Genomic DNA, 23,213 nt, shown 5'->3' with positions numbered 1-23,213 from the left:
ATTCTGAAATCTCTAACTTCTGAAGCAATCCACCCGGTCGCTAATGCTCATATTTCACCTGTTGACAATTTAGACACCGAGCTACATACCCCACTATGTCTTTCTTCATCCGCCTCCACCAATAGTGTTGTCTCGAGTCATGATACATCTTTGCAGCACCCAGATGAATGGAGTACCGCGAACTGTGAGCCTCCTAGAGAATCAACTCACGCAAACCATCTACATTAGGCATACATAGCCTGCCCTGCATCCGTAATACATCGTCATCTCCAATAGTGACTTCCTTGGCATCACCGTGTTGAACTGTATCCTTAAGGAAAAATAGATAGGGGTCATCATACTAACGTTCCCTGATACGATCATAAAGAGAAGACTGAGAAACCACACAATCCAAAACTCGGCCCAGCTCAGAAACATCCAGTCTACCAAACTGGTTGGCCAAGGCCTAAACATCCAAGGCTAAAGGCCTTTCCGCTACTAGTAAATATGCTAAGCTGCCCAAACTCTCCGCCTTACGACTCAAGGCATCGGCCACTACATTGGCCTTCCCAGGATGATAGAGAATGGTGATATCATAATCCTTAAGCAACTCTAACCATCTCCGCTACCGCAAATTAAGATCCTTCTATTTAAACAGATGTTATAGACTCCGGTGATCGGTGTAGACCTCATAATGGACACCGTATAAATAATACCGCCAAATTTTCAAGGCATGAACAATAGTTGTTAACTCAAGGTCATGGACCGGATAATTCTTCTCACGTACCTATAACTGTCTGGACGCGTAGGCAATCACCCTACCGTCTTACATCAACACTGCGCTGAGACCAATACGCGATGCGTCACAATACACAGTATAAGAACATGAACCTGTAGTTAATACCAATATTGGGGCTGTAGTCAAAGCTGTCTTGAGATTTTGGAAGCTCTCCTCACATTCCTCAGTCCACCTGAACGGAGCACCCTGCTTGGTCAATTTGGTCATCGATGCAGCAATAGAAGAGAAACCCTCTACAAATCGGCGATAATACCCTACCAAACCCAGGAAACTCCGGATTTCCATAGCTGAGGACGGTCTGGACCAACTCTACACTGCTTCAATCTTTTTCAGATCTACCTTTATTCCCTCGCACGAAAATATATGGCCCAAAAATCCCACTGAATCGAGCCAGAATTCACACTTTGAAAATTTTGCATATAACTTCTTTTCTCTCAAAGTCTGAAGCACAGTCCTCAGGTGTTGTTCATGATCTTCCCGACTCTGGGAATACACCAGAATGTCATCAATAAACACAATGCTGAAAGAATCCATATAGGGCTGAAATACACTATTCATTAAGTGCATAAATATTGCTGGGGCATTGGTCAGCCCAAAAGACATCACAAGGAACTCGTAATGACCTTACCGAGTCCTGAAAGCAGTGTTCTGGATATCTGGTTCCCGAATCTTCAATTGATGATAGCCTGAACGCAAGTCAATTTTAGAGAATACCCTGGCACCCTGAAGCTGAGCAAATAGGTCATCAATACGTGGCGAATGGATGCCTGTTCTTCACTGTAACCTTGTTTAGCTGGCGGTAATCAATACACATCCGCATAGAACCATCCTTCTTCTTTACAAATAAGACAGGAGAACCCTAAGGCGATACACTAGGCCGAATGAAACCCTTATCAAGCAACTCCTGTAACTGTTCTTTTAGTTCTTTCAACTCTACTGGGGCCATACGGTATGGTGGAATAGAAATGGGCTGAGTACCCGATAACAAATCAATACAAAAATCAATATCCCCGTCGGGTGGCATACCCGGAAGATCCGCTGGAAATACATCGGGAAAATCCCTTACTATAGGAACTGACTTCATGGTAGGAGTATCAACACTAACATCTCTCACATAGGCCAGATACGCTTCACACCCCTTCTCAACCATTCGTTGAGCTTTAAGAAATGAAACAACCCTGATAGAAACATGATTTGAGGTACCCCTCCACTCTAGCCGCGGTAGATCTGGCATAGCCAACGTCACCGTCTTGGTGTAACAATCAAGAATAGCATGATAGGGCGACAAACCAGTCCATACCCAAAATAATATCGAAATCCACCATACTGAGTAATAATAAATCAACTCTGGTCTCAAAACTGCTGATAATAATTAAACACAACTGATACACGCGCTCCACAATAATAGATTCACCCATGGGTGTAGATACATAAACAAAAGAACTCAAGGAATCACGTGATACGCCCAAATATGGGGCAAAATAAGATGACACATAAGAATAAGTGGAGCCTGGATCAAAAAAGACTGATGTATCTCTATGACAGACTGGAATAATACCTGTGATAATAGAATCGGATGCAACTACATCTGTCCTAGCAGGAAGGGCATAATATCTGGCCTCGCCTCCCCCTCTAGAGCGACCTCTACCTGTCCAACCTCCACCTCTAGCTGGCTGTGCAGGTGGAGTGGCAACTGGTGCAGTAATCATGGCCTGAGAAACCTGAGGGCCCTGTGGAATAGGTGGGGCCTGAGAAATCTGTGGAGGTGCACCTCTCCTAAATCTGGGGAAATCTCTCATAATATGATGAGTGTCACCACACTCAAAACAAGCCCTCGGAGGTCGTGGCTGCTGGGACTGGCTCTGTCCTGATTGACTAGACTGCCTGCTGAAAGCACCCCGTACAGGAGGTACAATGGACACTGGCGGTACATAATTGGAACCTGAGGTCTGGGAGTAACCGGGATACCACTGGAAGCTGGAAGTGCTGAATGAATAGGACGGCTCACATAACCTCTACCATGACGGGCTGCAACTGAGGCACGAGAATTATTATATGTGCCAAAATATTGGGGCCTCTTAGCTTCTCTCTCTTCCCTCTCCCGAGTACGCATACCTTCCAATATCCTAGCAATCGACACCACCTGTTGGTATGTGATGTCCATCTCTAGCTCTCGGGCCATACTGTATCTGATACTAGGGTGGAGACCCTCAATAAATCTATGAACCCACTCTCGAACAGTAGCAACTAAGGCTGGTGCATGCCTAGCCAAATCACTGAATCGGACCGCATATTCTGACACAGTCATAGAACCATGGCGCAGTTGGTCAAACTCTGCACGCCATGCATCTCTAAGACTCTGAGGAACATAATACCTTAAGAACATATCTAAAAATTGAGTCCAAGTGCGTGAAGCTGTCTCAGCCAGAGTATACAACTCATATGCCCGCCACCACTGGTAGGCTGCTCCTCTAAACTGGAATGCCGTGAAAGAAACCCCACTGGAATCCACAATACCCATAGTACGAAGGATACGGTGACATTCCTCCAGAAAACCTTGAGCATCCTCTGAAGCTAAACCGCTGAAAGTGGGAGGGTGGTACATCTTATACCTCTCGAGCCTGAGCTGCTCCCCCTCTGAAACTGTTGTCCTAATCTCCGGCCGAACTGGGACAACCGGCTGCACTAGTATAACCTCTAGGGCATGATCAACTTGGGCCCGTGGCTCTGGAGTACGGGCGGCGGGAGTCTGTGCTCCTCCCCCGGCCTGAGATGTGGCAGGAGCAAGTGGAATTAACCCTGCCTGAGCTAGAGTGCCAAACATGCTCAAAAACTGGGCAAGAGTCTCCTGAATTGCAGGAGTAGTAACAGGCATCTCAGGTGCCTGTTCTACAACTGGAGCTACTGGTGGCTCTGGTGCAGCAACTCGTGCAGGTGCTCTGGCTGCACCACGTGATCTTCCTCGACCTCTGGCTCGACCTCTACCCCGACCCCGGCCTCTTGCCTCTCCAACAGGGGGTGTGGGTGTCTGATCATCGGATCCAGTTGTGCGTGTCCTCACCATATGTGAGGGAATAGAAAGATAGTGGTTGAGAACTTTGAATTCAACAATTGCGCACGATAAGGAATCAAAGAAGTGAATATTTTCCTACCAGTTCCATAGCCTCCTGAAGATAAATACAGACGTCTCCGTCCCGATCCGTAAGACTCTATTAAACCTGCTTGTGACTCATAACACCTATGAACCTAGTGCTCTAATACCAACTTGTCACGACCCCAATTTCCCTCCGTAGGATGTCGTGATGGCACCTATTCTCTAAGACTAGGTAAGCCTATCAATGCGGAATAATAATAGATATCTGAAATAAATAAACTACAATTCAAATAATTACAACTCCCAAAACTCGGTAGAAATAAGTCATAAGCTTCTAAGAATTTATTGTCTATGTCTATATATATCAGTGTTTAAAGCAAATAAAGAAGACAACATAGTAAGATAGAAAGGGACTCCGGAGTCTGCGGACGCTGGCAGATATACCTCGAAATCTCCTCGTACAGCTAGTTTACCGATGCCTGGTCTGATAAAATATACCTGGATCTGCACAAATAGAGTGCAGAAGCGTAGTATGAGTACACCACAGTGGTACCCAGTAAGTGCCAAGCCTAACCTCAGTAGAGTAGTGACGAGGTTAGGTCTGGCCCTACTGAAAAATATTAATAAATGGCATGGTAAAATATTTCACAATATAATAAAATAAAATGACAAAGGAAATGAATCAAGTAGTAGGTCACCATTTAATTACACAAATAATGGCAAATAATACCTCGTGGAACAAAACAGAATTTTTTTTCAACTTTAAGAAAAATCACAACAAAATCAAAGGCAACTACGGTCATAAATCAATATCAACAAGGGCACTCCCGAGGTACCGCCTCATAGTCCCAAGTCATAATAAATTCACAATATTTCATTTTCCTTACCTCACCGAGGGAGCCTTCACAATTTATTTTAAAGAAAATATTTTTTCCGAAATAGCATCCTGCGTGTTAGCCATCCTTATCACACTGCATGACTTCTAGTAGTTCCCCCTACTAGCCACGCGTATCAAGTCACCCTTATCTCACCGCATGCGTTTCAATACCCAGATCTTATACCACCGCATGCATATCAATATCACAATATATCACAATTTGCACCTCAAGTGCCCAATATTCCAATTTTCCACAAAATAAATCAACAACAATATTTTTTTCACAATAACGAGCTCACGGCTCCATCACAATGAGTACAAAAATCTTACAAAAATATTCAGGAATAAATAATTCAGCAAAATAATATTTCAAAATCTTTAATACGTTGCTTCAATACCAAATTTAAAAATATCAAATACTTCATATCAATAATATTTAATTTAAAGAAAATCAACCTTCAAATAATGCATAGAATAAAAGAAATCAAGTTCCAACTAAACAGATAAAACAATTAGCAGGAGAAGGTAAAACAAATCTATATAATTTAAAAATATAATCCTTCACATTTAACCCGTGTATACACTCGTCACCTCGTGTACACGACTTTCATTACATTAAAATTAATACCAATCCTAGGGAAAATTTCTCCCACATAAGGATAGACAAGTCAGTTACCTCGACTTGCTCCAATTTAACCAAGTAGTACGCCTTTTACTCGATTTTCCAATTCCGGTCGACTCGTATCTAGTCATAATTAATTTGATACAGTCAACAAAAATTATAAAAGTAATTCCATAAGAAAATAGTATATTTTTTAATAAAATCTAAAATTAACTCAAAAACACGTCTTGGAATCCGGCTAATGTTATGAAATACGAATGCACATTCAACCACGAGTCCAACCATAACATTTTTACTAAAATCCGACATCAACTTGTCCTCCAAATCTCAAATTCTCATTTTGAAATCCCTACGCCCAAATCCTCTAATTTTATCTCAAAAACATGAAATCTAGTTGGATTATTCGATGATAATTCAATATTATGGAGTAGAAAGGCTCACAAGGTACTTACCGCTAAATTTCTTGTAATTTCTCGCTCAAAAATCGCCTCGCCCGCTTTTGGAAATGTCAAAAATGAAAAAATTTCTCGGACCCTTCTGTTTTGTACGCTGCCCAGTGCTTTCACACCTGCGGACAAAATTCTCGCACTTGCGGTCCCGCATATGCGGAAATTAGTCAGCCCAGCTGCCTTCGCATCTGCGAGACTTGGACCGCATCTGCGCCTTCGCATGTGCGGAAAATTCCATCGCACCTGCGCGCCTGCCCGCACCTGCGCCCTTCCTCACGCTTTTGTGCAAGAGCTTCTGCGCAACATGAGCTGCATCTGCGGCACCGCACTTGCGGCCAATTTCTCGCAGGAGCGATTACACCAGAAGACAGAATTTTTCCCAGATTTCTTATAAGTCCGAATTTGATCCGTTAACCATCTGAAACTCACCCAAGACCCTCGGGACCTTAATCAAATATGCCAACATGTCCGAACTTGCTCGCGCGATCAAATTGCACAAATAACACCTAAAACTATGAATCAGACCACAAATCAAAGGAAAATTTCAAAAAACTTTAAAACTTATATTTTCACAACCGGACGTCCGAATCATATCAAATCAACTTCGTTTCTCACCAAATTTGGCAGACAAGTCATAAATATTGTAGTGGACCTATAGCGGGCTCTGAAACTAAAATATGGACCCGGTGTCAATAAATGTAATATCAGTAAATTCTTAAAAATCTTTAAGCTTTCAAACTTTTAATTTTTCATCAAAATTCAATATCTCGGGTTAGGGACCTCGAAATTTGATTTCGGGTATACGCCCAAGTCCTAAATTATGATTCAGACCTGCCGGAACTGTCAAAAATCAATACAAGTCTGTTTGCTCAAAATGTTGACCAAAGTTAACTCAGTTGAGTTTTTAAAGCTCTAATTCACCTTTTAATCCATTAAAAACTTTTTGAAAAATTTTATGGACTGTGCATGTAAATCGAAGAATGATAAATAGTATTTTACATGGTCTTAGAATATAGAATTAATTATTAAATTTAAAGATGATATTTTGGGTCATCACATAGAAGTACTCAATCATCTCAGTCAATATATTCAAATAAAAATTTACTCCACTTATATAATTTTATTCGATTTCACAAGTTATCATGTTTTTATTTATAATACTTCCTTCTTAGCTTTTAGGCATGTATTTTGTGCGTGTACCATATATCAATGAGTACATAATTTTTAAAAATTATTAAATAATGCATTTGGATAACAAAATATAATTAAAAAGTAATGTTTCTGAAAATAATGAAAGTTAATTCCATTTAGCTAGCTCAATAAAGGAAGAAATATATTTCATTATGAATTTTGGCGTTCTCTCTAATTATCACAGTTATCTTATCTTCTTTTATACTCTTAATCATTTTTTGTTATTAATTGTTGAGTGTAGTTTTCAAATTTTATACATAAAAAATCCGTTGAAGAGAAAACTATTTTTTGTGTATGATATAAAAATTGTACAAATATAATATCAACTGAATTATAGCCATGTTATATTATTCAAAATTCTTAGCTTTGTAAAATTTTAAATATCAAGACTTCTAACATAGTTCGGATATGACAGGATTTAATAAATAATTTTAGTTTTTATTTTTACTTTTGGATATGAAATCAATTTTGTTTCAAAACCACGTACCTTTCAACTTCTTATTATTGATGTCCAAAATATTAGGAGTCTTGAATAGTTCAATACAAAAGATTTAATAAGCAATAATTGTTATTGATAGCAAAGTATTAGATATTATAAAAAAAATTAAATAATATTTTAATCAACGTGTAATATATATTTAAAGGGAAAAGACGATCAATATATAGATATATATAAATCAACATTAATCAACATGGTTGCAACATAAATTGCATTACTACATATACATTTTGTGCCGTGAGAATTATCCTTCGCCAAAGAGTTTACAATTACAAAAAGGCATATGATGAAGTCATTGTGATTTTCGATATTGTTTGAGTTAAGTGTAAAATAAACGTGCAATAGGTCTTTTATTTATTTTTATTTTTTTATTTTGTTTATCTGATTAAAAATTAAAAAAAATCCGATCTCTTCTTTCACTCTGTTATATCGCATGTTATTTGTGAATGATTGAGTTGATAGCATATTTGAATAAAATATTTAATAGTATATCCATGTATATTTGTTTAGCAAAGATGGTGAACTTTGACTTCGAAACTAATACATATTGATTAGTTAGTTCCAATATTAAGTATACAATTATCTTTAAACTTTTAAAAAAGTGTGAATATATATTTGTAAGTAACTTGTTTTTGCAATGAACTAAAACTAATTTAAGCTAATTTCAATCTCCTAAAGAGTCATAAAATTAACGTGAAAGATATTAATTATACTTATGTTAGTACTTCAAATAAGGAAATTGTAATGACCCAACCGGTCATTTTAACTTTTAGAACCTCGTTCCCCTAAATAAAACTCCATGTATGTACTTTTATTAATTTATGACTTGCGTGGATGGTTGGTTCGGGATTTGGGAAGTGTTCGGGTTGAAATTGAAACACTTGTTTCCTTAAGTTGGCCTTAAAATGCTAAGTTTGACTTCGGTCAACATTTTTAGCAAACAACTCCGGAAAAGAATTTTGAATATTCCAACAACTCTGTATGGTGATTTTGGACTTAGGAGAGTGTTCGAAATTTTATTTGGAAGTCCGTAGTTAAATTAGGCTTGAAATGGCTAAAATAGGAATTTAAGTTTGAAAGTTTGACCGGGGAGTTGACTTTTAGATATCGGAGTCAGGATCCAATTCTGAAAATTTTTATAGCTCCGTTATGTCATTTATGACTTGTGTGCAAAATTTGAGGTCAATCGGACTTGATTTGATAGGTTTCGACATCAAATGTAGACGTTGGAAATTTTAAGTTTCATTAAGCTTGAATTGGAGCATGATTCGTGGTTTTAGCGTCGTTTTATGTGATTTGAGGTTTCAAATAAGTTCGTATGATATTTTAGGACTTGCTGGTATATTTGGTTAAGGTCCCGAGGGTCTCGGGTGAGTTTCGGATGGTTAACGGATCAAAAGTTGGACTTAAAACAGCTGCTGAATATTTTCCTTTCTACTGGAAATTCGGGACTGAAATCGAAGTCATGGTCGAGCCCAGGATCGAGACCCATGATCGAGGACACGATCGAGGGTCATGATCGAAGGCCCATGCTCGAGGGCCATGATCGAAGGCAGGGCTCGAGGGTCACGGTCGAAGGCCCAGGCTCGAGGGCCATGATCGAAGCCACGATCGAGGCCGAGGATCGAGGCCATGATCGAGGCCATGATCGAGGCAGGACCGAGGGCTGCCTGGGCAGAACTATAAAGGAGGGGACTTTGTCCCATTCTCCATTTTTGACAAATTGGAATTTGAGCAGAGGCGATTTTTGATAGATTTTCAAGGAAAGACATTGGGGTAAGTGATTCTAACTCGGATTTGGTCAATATACACGATTATATCATTGTTTTCACCATTTAATTAGTATTTTGAGATTGAAATTTTGGAAAATTTTTAGAAATCTCATAGAAACGAATTTTTGAGATTTCGGTATCGATTCAGAGTCGGATTGGAATTAAACTAGTATGGTTGGACTCGTAATTGAATGGGTTATCGGATTTCGTAACTTTCATCGGATTTTGAGACGTGGGACCCACGAATGAAGTTTTAATTAATTTCGGTTTTTTTATTGAAAATGTAGTATTTTCTTATGAAATTGATTCTATAATTTTTGGTGACAGTATCGAATTATTTTTGGTTTGATTCGAGCCATTCAGAGTTGGATAATCGAGGAAAGGGTCTACTAGTAGATTAAATTGGAGCAAGACGAGGTAAGTCTCTTGTCTAATCTTGTGAGGGGGAAATTACCTCATAGGTGATTTAAATTAATAATTGTTTCTAAATGTGGGGGCTACGTACGCATGAGTGACGAGAGTCCGTACGTAGCTACTCTGTGAATAATGTTGATTTAGATATTCTAGTTTTATTTCAATTATTATTATTGACCCATAGTGAGTGTCAAAGTAGGCCATCTCGTCTCTACCACTTCGAGATTAGGTTTGATACTTACTGGGCACACCTTGTTTACGTACTCATGCTACACTTGCTGTACTTTTTGTGCAGGACCTGAGACAAGTGCTATCGTTGGACCTATCGGCGCGCACCCGCGTTATCCGTAGGCTTAGTGGTGAGCTGCTTTCTGAGCCGTTCTACAGCAACTAGTGCCTCTTCCTGAATTTTTATTTTGTCTATTTCATTCCAGACAGTATTTATAATTTTTGTATAATCTACTAGATGCTCATACACTTGTGACATCAGGTCTTGGCACACACACTAGTAGAATATTTTGATTTAATTATTTTCTTGGTTATTTTAATTTACCTGATCTTTTCATATTGTTTTAATTCTTGCAAGTAAGAAGAGTTTAATTACTCGGTTCCTTTTAAAAGAATTGAATATGGGTTTTTAATTAATAGTTGGCTTGCCTAGTGTCACGACCCAAAATTCCACCACAGGCGTCGTGATGGCACCTAGTCTCTAAGACTAGGTAAGCCGATTTCTATTACATTTTGAAGCCATTTTTTTTAAATCTAACAGCGGAAATAATTACAGTACACAACCTCCCAAGACTGGTAGTACTGAGTCACGAACTCTAACTGAATACATGGAATGATCACGAGGACCGAATATACAATACTATTTGATTACAAATTAACAGTACAATGAAATGAAAAGACTCCAAGGGACTGCGATGGCCAAGCAGCTCTACCTTCAATCCTTATGATCGCGCTTTAACTCTGCTCAAATCCGATATCTTCAATACCTGACATTGCACAAAAATGTGCAGAAGATTAGAGTGAGCACACCACAACGGTGCCCAGTAAGTATCAAGACTAACCTCAATGGAGTAGAGATGACGTACAGTCAAGACACTCACTAGTTTAATAACCTTTGCAATATAATATACAAAATAATAGGAAACAAATAATAATAATAATGATAAAGGCAGGATAAAACAACCAGTGATATGCACAACAGACAACAAGAACACCATTAATATCACTCAACAATTAATAAACACAATTACACCCAACTAAATCAAGCCCTTCAAATAAATGTCTTTCACATAGTTCTTCCAGATAACTCTCTTTCAAATATAATTCTCTCAAATAATTATTTTTCAAATATAATTCTTTCAATAAATCTTTTCAAATACAATTTTCCCAAATAAATATCTTTCAAAATACAATTCTTTTATATGATACTTTCTAAGTAAAATCCTTTTCAAATAAATATTTTGAATATAATTCTTTTAATTAAAAAGTCACCATGTGACACCTCATTTCAAAATCATCAAAATACGGGTCTCAGCCCATTTTCATATTTTTCGTAAATACGGATCTCAGCCCATTTTCATATTTTCATGGTACCTCGTGCCCATAATTTAATTATCATATTTGCCCAACACCTCGTGCCCTCATTTCATATCACAACTGCACGGACAATTCACGAGCCAAATATCATTATCATTTCATCACAGCACCTCGTGCCCACATTTTATATCACAACTGCACGGACAATTCACGTGCCAATATCCCCATTTCATATCACAATTCACGGCACCTCGTGCCCATATTTTATTTTATAAACCGCCTGAAAATAGCCACATGCTCCCAATTTCCAAAAAATCAGATTATTATCAATTTACTAACAACAAGACAAGTTGCACAAGGTATAAAAATAAACACAAGAAAATCACAACATCACATGAAAATTTTCAGCACCACAACCCCACATCAGCACATATCGTCCCTGACAATAGTCACCCTTATCGCTTCTATTGCCACCCTTATCGTTCCTATAGCCACCCTTATCGCTCCGCCCAGACAATATCAATAGCCACCCTTATCGCTCCTATTGCCACCCTTATCGCTCCTATAGCCACCCTTATTGCTCCGTCCAGACAATATCAATAGCCAACAAACACAACGGTGAAATGCCACCCTTATAATCACATAATATCAACGGTGAAATGCCACCCTTATCTCCCCAAAATATCAAATCACACAACACAACAATTTACATGGGAAATTATCACAACAACATAACAAAAATCAATTCATATCACAATTTGCCCAATGGCCACAACCAAATTTCAAAGCTATAACCAAATCAATTAATTTCCTAGCAAATAGCCAAATGCTCCACACAATGTGTACAACACCCAAAAACAATCAATTGAGATAGAAATTACTCAACATAAAGCAAAGTCTTCATAAAAGATCAAATTTTCAATAATTAAATAAACACCTCTTCTTAAGCTCATTTAATTATTTGCAGAAGGGAAAATCCAAAATGAAATTAAATTCCAATAAATATCAAGCCAGCAAATTCACGAAATTTCATAAATCATCAAATAACAATCACATCACATTGGCATATAACAACAGAATCGACAACAAGAGTTTAGGCACGACAAGTAGATGATAAAATATATGCCAACAATTATCCAATTTACTATACAATATGCTCAAGACTTTAACTCAATAAAATTTGCACATATAAACCAAGTACGTACTCGTCACCTCGCGTACATGGTTTTCAATTACCCAAGTTGCACATAAGACTCAATGCCTAAGGGGAATTTCCCCCACTCGATGTTAAGCAAGACACTTACCTTTTTGAAGTTAGGCCGATATTCCAAAATAGCCTTCTTGCTCGAATTGACCTCCGGATAGCTCAAATCTATCCAAATTAATTGTATAACATCATTAAAATTCATCGGAAACAATTCCAGATAATAATACGTCGACTTAAAATTTTATTCCAAAAAGTCAATAAAAGCGGGACTCGCCTCTAGGAACCCCACATAATTTTCATGAAATCCGAAGATCCATTCCGATACGAGTTCAACCATACCAATTTTATCGAATTCCAATAACAAATCAACCTCCAAATCTTAAATTTATACCAAGAGGGTTTTCTAAATTTTTCAACCCAATTCACTAATTTAGTGATAAAAACAACAATAGATTCATGTAATTTAACCAAAATCAAGTTAGGAATTCTTACCCCAATATTTTCCTTAAAAAACTCTTGAAATATCGCCTCACCCGAGCTTCCTTGGTCCAAAAACAGAAGAATGACATGAATTTGGACTTTATTTTGCTCCCCAGGGGTTTGTTCTTCGCGTTCGCGAAGAACAAATTCTTCAAAAGTCATTTTCAAACTCTTCTCATACAACCTTTAGTATAATAGTCATAACCTTTTGTACAAAACTCCAAATGATAAATGGTTTGACTTTCAGAAAACTAGACTCCAAGGTCTATAACTTTAATTTGTTTCTCATCTCCCAATTCCTTATAGATTACGAGATATAAGCTTCCAAAATCAGCCCTATGCAACAGAGATTTCCAAACTCTTCTCGGATAGCCTATAGTTTATCCACCATAACTTCTTGTACACAACTCCAAATGACAAATGGTTCAACTTTCAGAAAACTAGACACAAAGGGCTACAACTTTTATTTTTGGATCATCTTCAAATTCCTTATAGGTTGTAAGATATGAGCCTGTAAAATCAGACGACGAACATCAACATTTCCTTCTTCGCGAACGCGAAGAACAAAGTCCTAATAGCAAAATTCTTCTTCGCGAACGCGAGAGGCTCCTCACGAACACGAAGAACAACACCAGAACCAGCAACCAGCTGCATCAAAACAGCCAAACTTGGTCCGGAACCACCCCGAATCAAACCCGGGGCCCCCGGGACCCCGTCCAATCGTACAAACCAGTCCCAATACATAACAAGAACCTGCTCGAGGCCTCAAATCACATCAAACAACATCAAAGCCACGAATCATACCCCAACTCAAGCCTAATGAACTTTGAAATTTCAAATTTTATATATTGTGGCGAAACACATCAAATCAATCTGGAATGACTTCAAATTTTGCACACAAGTAATAATTGACATAACGAAGCTATTCCAATTTCCAGAATCGGATTTCGGCCCCGATATCAAAAAGTCAACCCCCCAGTCAAACTTTCCAAAAATTTATTTCTCGCCATTTCAAGTCAAATTCCTCTACGGAACTCCAAATAATTTTCCGGACACGCTCCTAAGTCCATAATCACCATACGGAGCTATTGACATCATCAAAATTCCATTCTGGAATCGTCTTCACACAGTTCCGACTACGGTAAAAATCCTAAGACTTAAGCTTCCATCTCAGGGACTATGTGTCCCAAATCTCTCCGAATCATCTGTAAATCAAACTCGACCACACACGCGGGTCATAATACATATTGTGAGGCTGCTCAAGACCTTAAGTCACTGAACGGGGCGTAAATTCTTAAAACAACAAGTTGGGTCGTTACATTCTCCACCTTTTAAACAAACGTTCGTCCTCGAACGTGCTAAGAATCTTTCTGAGGACTTTAAATTACTCAGTATATTCTTGCACACATACTTGTGAGTGATTTTACATTCCCGCAATTTAACACGGGCCCGACAACACAATCTCAATTGGGATTATTTCCTTTCTCCATTCTTATAAGCGTTAAAGCAAAATCCCTAACACTCCAATCATTTCCAAAAATGCCTAAATTCTCACAACAACGCACAACATTAGTCTCAACTGGCTATAGCATCTCGTGCCTATGCACATATAAATTTCCTCAATAGTGTTGAAGTAACTCAAAACTTTCTCTGGGGTGCTATACTATTCCCCGCTTAGGATCTTTCGCCCTCAAACACATAACATATTTATCTCTTCTTTTGCAAATTCTCAATCCTCCAAATGTTACTAACTCCCAAATTTTTCAGAAATTTCGGCAGAGTCTCCCCTGTAATTGGGCCTATTCACCTGCCAGAGTAACACCCAAACAACTCCTAACAACATATCCACAATCCAACAAAATACCACAGGGTATATATCAATAACATTAATCTCAGCATTTCCTGATCATAATGATATCAGGACATGAAGCACATCATATGTATGCTCATCACCACATCTCTGGTCTTAAAAGTTGTTCATAATTAATGCCAACATCATCAATTAATTTAATATTAATCATCAACTCGTTTTGAATTTTCACAACACTGACAATAGAACGTGAGGCATGAAGACCTCATGATTACTTACTTGGATTAATGATTCACATTTAACTCCACCTGGGCACTCACCTCATAGGCTAAAACACAATATTTATAGCACAAAAATGGATGAATATGATCAGAAAATATACAAGCATTATCAAATAAGCCTAACAGGCATGACTCCCTATTAATATTATTACACAAATTAAATTTTACAAGGGAGAATTTTAAACTCATAAACATTTCACCACAAGGACCTCGTCCTTATATAACTTCCATCGCGGCTTGCAGCCCGGTTTAAATATTTCACATCATATATAAAATTCGAGGATCTCGTCCTCAACTCCGAGTCACAAGTATTTTGCACATTGTGCCAACTAAAATTTTCAATTTCCTTTCTTTCTTCTTTTCAATATATTTCATAAACAATTTTCACAACATATAATGAACCCTCATACCGGTAGGGCGTATAATTCATAAAAATTGGAATCAATTATTCCGAAACACATTAAACCCACTGTATCGAATAATAAAATTTTGCTTTTGGACTTATAGCCCTCAATGGTGCACAAAAATAAAATGACAGACACAGGCTCACATCTCTAAATCTCCCAACAGGGATACACATATAAGTGGGTCACAAATTTACGAAGCTCACCCATTAGTGGAGCATAATAAGAGGATTCACCTCAATATTCAGAACCGAATCAAATTAAGGAAAATATCCTTTTATAATAAAAATCAGGATCACACATGTAACGACACCATCTGGTGTATTGGCCTCAGCCAAATCATAGTGATTAAATCAACGGGTCGGGCCTCCACCTCTTAGGCGCCCACTACCCGCCCGTCCTCTACCTCTAGCTGACTGTGCACGTGGAGTATCAACTGGAATAAAGCTTGTAGCTGGAGTGTTCTGATGAAATCCACCCCCCCAAATCTGGGACAATCTCTCATGATATGCCTACTATCACCACACTCATAACAACCCCTCTGAGGTCGCGACTGTTCGTACTGAGTCTGTGCCGAATAACTTGAATAACCACTGTAAGAATCTCGTATCGGTGGTGCACTATAAACTGGAGCACCCCGAGTAATCTGATGTGTGGACTGAGCTGACCGACTGCTCAAGCCTCCGCTATAATGGGTTCTAGCTGAAGAGTATAATCCATTGAACCCTCCAGATCTTTGAGACCTTTTGGCCTCCTTAGACTCCCTTTCCTCACCTATAACACCCTTAATCTTCCTTGCAATCTCCACTACTCGCTGAAATGAAGCGTCAGTTTGCAATTCTCGAGCCATGCATATTTTAATATCATAATCGAGCCCCTCAATGAATCTGCGAACCTGCTCTCTGATTGTAGGAACCAAGATACGTGCATGACGGGCTAACTCACTGAACCTGATGGCATATTCTTACACTGTCATAGTGCCATGATGCAACCGTTCAAACTCTGTGCGCCTCGCATCTCTAAGAGTCTGGGGAACAAACTCTTTCAAGAACATTTCCGAAAATTGAGCCCAAGTTATTGGTGTTGCATCGGCTGGTCTATCTTCTTCATAGATTTGCCACCACTGATACGCTGCGCTTAACAGTTGAAATATAGTAGAGGCAACTCCGCTCACCTCCACAATACCCATGGTGCAGAGAATATGGTGACAATTTTCTAGAAATTCTTGGGCATCCTCTATAGCTGTGCCACTGAAAGTTGGTGGACTATACCTCTTAAAGCTTTCAAGTCTCTTTTGTTCTTCTTCTGATGCCTCGGGCCCGACCTCAGGCCGAACCGGAATAACAGGTTGTACCGGTACTACACCCGGAACCTAACCAACTTGAACCTGCTGCTCTGGAGTTGTGATAGGAGTCTGAGCTACTCCCCCAATCTGCGGAATGTTTGGTGCAACAGAGATCAATCTCGCCTGAGTTAATGTACCAAACATACTCAGGAACTGTTCCAAAGTCTCCTGAAGTCCGGGGGTAACAACAGGTGCTTCTGGTACCTGTCCCCCAACTGGAGCTACTGGTGGCTCCTCAACTGTTGTTCTGATAGGTGCTCTAGTCGTATCACGTGCCCTTCCTCGGCCTCTACCTCGGCACCGGCTTCTTGCAACCCTAGCAGTATGTGCAGATGCCTGCTCAGCTAACCCAGTAGCACGTGTCCTCACCATCTGTGAGAGAATAGAGATACAAGGTTCAAATTCCAAATTCAACAAATTCCGCACGACAGGAATGAAAGAAATGGAAATTTCCTAACAGTTCTGTAGCCTCCGAAGATAAGTACAGACGTCTCCGTACCGATCCGCAAGACTCTACTAGACTCGTTCGTGACTCGTAGAACCTATGAACATAGAGCTCTGATACCAATTTGTCACGACCCAAAATGCTACCGCAGGCGTCGTGATGGCACCTAGTCTCTAAGACTAGGTAAGCCGATTTCTATTACATTTTGAAGCCATTATTTTTTAAAATCTAACAGCGGAATAATTACAATACACAACCTCCCAAGACTGGTAGTACTGAGTCACGAACTCTAACTGAATACATGGAATGATCACGAGGACCGAATATACAATACTATTTAATTACAAATTAATAGTACAATGAAATAAAAAGACTCCAAGGGACTGCGACGGCCAAGCAGTTCTACCTTGAATCCTTATGATCGCGCTTTAACTCCGCTCAAGTCCGATATCTTCAATACCTGGCTCTGCACAAAAATATGCAGAAGTGTAGAGTGAGCACACCACAGCGATGCCCAATAAGTATCAAGACTAACCTCAATGGAGTAGAGACGACGTACAGTCAAGACACTCACTAGTCTAATAACTTGTGTAATATAATATACAAAATAATAGGAAACAAATAATAATAAAGGCAGGATAAAACAACCAGTGATATGCACAACAGACAACAAGAACACCATTAATATCACACAACAATTAATAAACACAATTACACCCAATTAAATCAAGCCCTTCAAATAAATGTCTTTCACATAATTCTTCCAGATAACTCTCTTTCAAATATAATTCTCTCAAATAATTATTTTTCAAATATAATTCTTTCAATAAATCTTTTCAAATACAATTTCCTCAAATAAATATCTTTCAAAATACAATTCTTTTATATGATACTTTCTAAGTAAAAATCTTTTCAAATAAATATTTTGAATATAATTCTTTCAATTTAAAAGTCACCATGTGACACCTCATTTCAAAATCATCAAAATACGGGTCTCAGCCCATTTTTATATTTTTTGTAAATACGGGTCTCAACCCATTTTCATATTTTCACGGCACCTCGTGCCCAAAATTTAATAATCATATTTGCCCGACACCTCGTGCCCTCATTTCATATCACAACTGCACGGACAATTCACGTGCCAAATATCATTATCATTTCATCACAACACCTCGTGCCCACATTTTATATCACAACTGCACGGACAATTCACGTGCCAATATCCCCATTTCATATCACAATTCACGGCACCTCGTGCCCACATTTCATTTTATAAACCGCCTGGAAATAGCCACAGGCTCCCAATTTCAACAAAATCAGATTATTTTTAATTTACTAACAACAAGACAAGTTGCACAAGGTATAAAAATAAACACAAACAGACCACAACATCACATGAAAATTTTCAGCACCACAACCCCACATAATCACATATCGTCCCTGAAAATAGCCACCCTTATCGCTCCTATAGCCATTTTATCGCTCCTATAGCCACCCTTATCGCTCCGCCCAGACAATATCAATAGCCACCCTTATCGCTCCTATTGCCACCCTTATCGCTCCTATAACCACCCTTATCACTTCGCCCAGTCAATATCAATAGCCAACAAACACAACAGTGAAATGCCACCCTTATCTCCCCAAAATAACAACTCACACAACACAACAATTTATATGGGAAATTATCACAACAACATAACAAAAATCAATTCATATCACAATTTTCCCAATGGCCACAACCAAATTTCAAAGCTACAGCCAAGTCAATTAATTTCACAGCAAATAGCCAAATGCTCCACACAATGTGTACAACACCCAAAAACAATCAATAGAGATAGAAATTACTCAACATAAAGCAAAGTCTTCATAAAAGATCAAATTTTCAATAATTATATAAACACCTCTTCTTAAGCTCATTTAATTAATTATTTGCAGAAGGAAAAATCCAAAATGAAATTAAAATCCAATAATTATTAAGCCAGCAAATTCATGAAATTTCATAAATAATCAAACAACAATCACATCACATTGTCATATAACAATAGAGTCAACAACAAGGGTTTAGGCACGACAAGTAGATGATAAAATATATGCCAACAATTATCCAATTTACTACACAATATGCTCAAGACTTTAACTCAATAAAATTTGAACATATAAACCAAGTACGTACTCGTCACCTCGCGTACATGGTTTTCAATTACCCAAGTTGCACATAAGACTCAATGCCTAAGGGGAATTTCCCCCACTCGAGGTTAAGCAAGACACTTACCTTTTTGAAGTTTGGTCGATATTCCAAAATAGCCTTCTTGCTTGAATTAACCTCCGGATAGCTCAAATCTATCCAAATTAATTGTATAACTTCACTAAAATTCATCGAAAACAATTCCGGATAATAATACGTCGACTTAAAATTTTATTCCAAAAAGTCAGTAAAAGTCAACGCGGGACCAGCCTCTCAGAACCCGACATAATTTTCTTGAAATCCGAACATCCATTCCGATACGAGTTCAACCATACCAATTTTATCGAATTGCAATAACAAATCGACCTCCAAATCTTAAATTTAAACCAAGAGGGTTTATTAAATTTTTCAACCCAATTCATTAATTTAGTGATAAAAACAACAATAGATTCATGTAATTTAACCAAAATCAAGTTAGGAATTCTTACCCCAATATTTTCCTTAAAAAACTCTTGAAACATTGCCTCGCCCGAGCTTCCTTGGTCCAAAAATGGAAGAATGACACGAATTTGGACTTTATTCTACTGCCCAAGGGTTTGTTCTTCGCGTTCGCGACTCCCCTCGTGTTTGCGAAGAACAAATTCTTCAAAAGTCATTTTCAAACTCTTCTCAGACAGCCTTTAGTGTAATAGTCATAACCTTTTGTACAAAACTCCAAATGATAAATGGTTTGACTTTTCGAAAACTAGACTCCAAGGGCTATAACTTTCATTTGTTTCTCATCTCTCAGTTCGTTATAGATTACGAGATATAAGCTTCCAAAGTCAGACCTATGCAACAAAGATTTCCAAACTCTTCCCGAACAGCCTATAGTGTATTCACCATAACTTCTTGTACACAACTCCAAATGATAAATGATTTACCTTTCTGAAACTTAGACACAAAGGGCTACAACTTTTAATTTTGGATCATCTCCAAATTCCTTATAGATTGCGAGATATGAGCCTCTAAAATCATACGATGAACAACAAAGTTTCCTTCTTCGCGAACGCGAAGAACAAAGTCCTAACAGCAAAAGGCTTCTTCGCGAACGAGAAGAACAACACCAGAACCAGCAACCAGCAACATCAAAACACCCAAACTTGGTCCGGAACCACCCCGAATCAAACCCAGGGCCCCCGGGACCCCGTCCAATCGTACAAACCAGTCCCAATACATAACAAGAACCTGCTCGAGGCCTCAAATCACATCAAACAACATCAAAGCCACGAATCATACCCCAACTCAAGCCTAATGAACTTTGAAATTTCAAATTTTATATATTGTGGCGAAACACATCAAATCAATCTGGAATGACTTCAAATTTTGCACATAAGTCATAATTGACATAACGAAGCTATTCCAATTTCCAGAATCAGATTTCCGCTCCGATATCAAAAAGTCAGCCCCCCGGTGAAACTTCCCAAAAATTTATTTTTCACCATTTCAAGCCAAGTTCCTCTACGGACCTCCAAATAAATTTCTGGACACGCTTCTAAGTCCATAATCACCATACGGAGCTATTGGCATCATCAAAATTCCATTCCAGATTCGTCTTCACATAGTTCCAACTACGGTAAAAATCCTAAGACTTAAGCTTCCATCTCAGGGACTAAGTGTCCCAAATCTCTCCGAATCATCCGTAAATCAAACTCCACCATACACGCGGGTCATACTACATATTGCGAGGCTGTTCAAGACCTTAAGTCACTAAACGGGGCATAAATTCTTGAAATGACAAGTCGGGTCGTTACACCTAGCTATAGTGTTGGGCGCCATCACGACCTATAGGTGAAAATGAGTCTTGACAACATGGTATCAGAGCACTAGGTTCACGTAGAACTCACAAGTTATGAGCAGACCTAATAGAGTCTTGCGGATCGGTACGGAGACGTCTGTACTTATCTTTGAGAGGCTATAGGGTGTTAGGAAACTATCTTTCTTCATATTCCATCGTGCAATTGGTGTAGTATTAAATATCTTTCTCTTATTCTCTCACAGATGGTGAGAACGCGCTCTAATGAGGTTCCAGACCAGGGAAGAGCTACTTCCCCAGTTGCTAGGTGCAGAGGCCGAGGGAGGGCTCCAGCCCGTGGTAGGGGGCGAGGACATCCTAGGACTGTTCCAATTTTGCCACCAATGGGTACAGCAGAGAACCCCATTGTTGAGGAACAGGGTGATGTGCCGGTGGCAGAGCCAGCTCCGGTGGATTTCACATCTGCACCGGGATTTCAGGATGTCATGGGTCGTATGTTGTGGTTCATGGACACTATGACTCAGGCCAATTTATTTCCGGTAGACCCAACCACATCTCAGGCAGGTGGGGGAGCACAGACCCCTACCGCACAGGCTCATGGGCAGACAACTGCTGTATATTAGACCCAAGGTGCACTACCCGTGGGTGGAGCCCAGCCAGTGGCAGCAGCTACACCTGAGCCCAGGCTAGCTGCAGCCGCTGATCCGCAGAAACTATTTGTCACGACCCAATTTCAGCTATAGGTCGTGATGGCACCCAACACTATAGCTAGGCAAGCCAATAATTAAATTAAACATATATCAATTATTTTCAGAATAATTTTCTAAGTAATTTTATTCTTTTACTAGAACTATTAAAGAGAATATAAAATATACCGATTAGTTTAAATTCAAGAAAATAATACAAATTCCAAATTCTACCAATGTGTGTGCCAAAACCTGGTGTCATAAGTGTATGAGCATCTAGTAGATTATACAAAACCCCAAATACTGTCTGAAATAAAAATAGACAGAATAAAAATACAAGGAGAGGCGCTGGTAGCTACAGAACGGCCCAGCAAGGTAGCTCACCACTACGCCTCTGGATAACGTGGATGTACGATGATAGGTCCTCCACTAGTACCTGCCTCAGATCCTGCACAAAAGGTGCAGCAAGTGTAGCATGAGTACGTACTTAACGTGTACCCAGTAAATATCAAGCCTAATCTCGAAGTAGTAGAGACGAGATGGCCGACTTTGACACTCACTAAGAGTCAATAATAATAAATAAAATAAAAGTAGCAATATCTAGATCAACATGATTTATAGAATTTACAATGATTTTCTTTAACCAGCAAAAATAATTAATTTCCTTCGAATGAAACAATTCTCAATATATTAATTAAATTCCTTCAATTCTAATAAATTTCCAATTTATCAATTAGCCTCATTTACAGGAATAACAATAATTCTTTAACAAGCAGAGATAATTAATTCTTTAAATTCCAAAGATTTCTAATTTATCAATTAGCTTCAGAAGCTGCAATAAACTATCAAAGTATTGTGTAATTATTATTATTAGGCATGATTTTTGCCGAGGTCGCACGGCCTGATCCAGAGTGTCGTGTACACTGCCGAGGGACGTGTGGCGCAATCCATAGATGCATCTATCCTGCCGAGGCTATCGGCCCGCTCCACAAGAATGGAGGACATTTTTTTATGTACCTGCGGAAGGAGATTATATTTATTATAAGAGAAATTCGTCGGGAGTGCCCTTGTTGATATTGATTTATGGCCGTAGTTGCCTTTGAGTTTGTTGTGATTTTTCTTAAATTTGAAAAGAAATTCTATTTTGTTTCACAAGGTATTATTTGCCATTATTTGAGTAATTAAATGGTTACCTACTACTTGATTCATTTCCATTGTCATTTTATTTTATTATATTGTGAAACATTTTTCCATGCCAATTATTATTATTTTCCAGTAGGGCCTCACCTGACCTCATCACTACTCTACCGAGGTTAGGCTTGGCACTTACTGGG

The sequence above is a fragment of the Nicotiana tabacum genome, chromosome 22 (assembly GCF_000715075.1).
Source record: "Nicotiana tabacum cultivar K326 chromosome 22, ASM71507v2, whole genome shotgun sequence".
Classification (NCBI taxonomy): Eukaryota; Viridiplantae; Streptophyta; class Magnoliopsida; order Solanales; family Solanaceae; genus Nicotiana; species Nicotiana tabacum.
The sequence above is the reverse complement of the archived record's forward strand: the minus strand, read 5'-3'. Positions refer to the sequence as shown.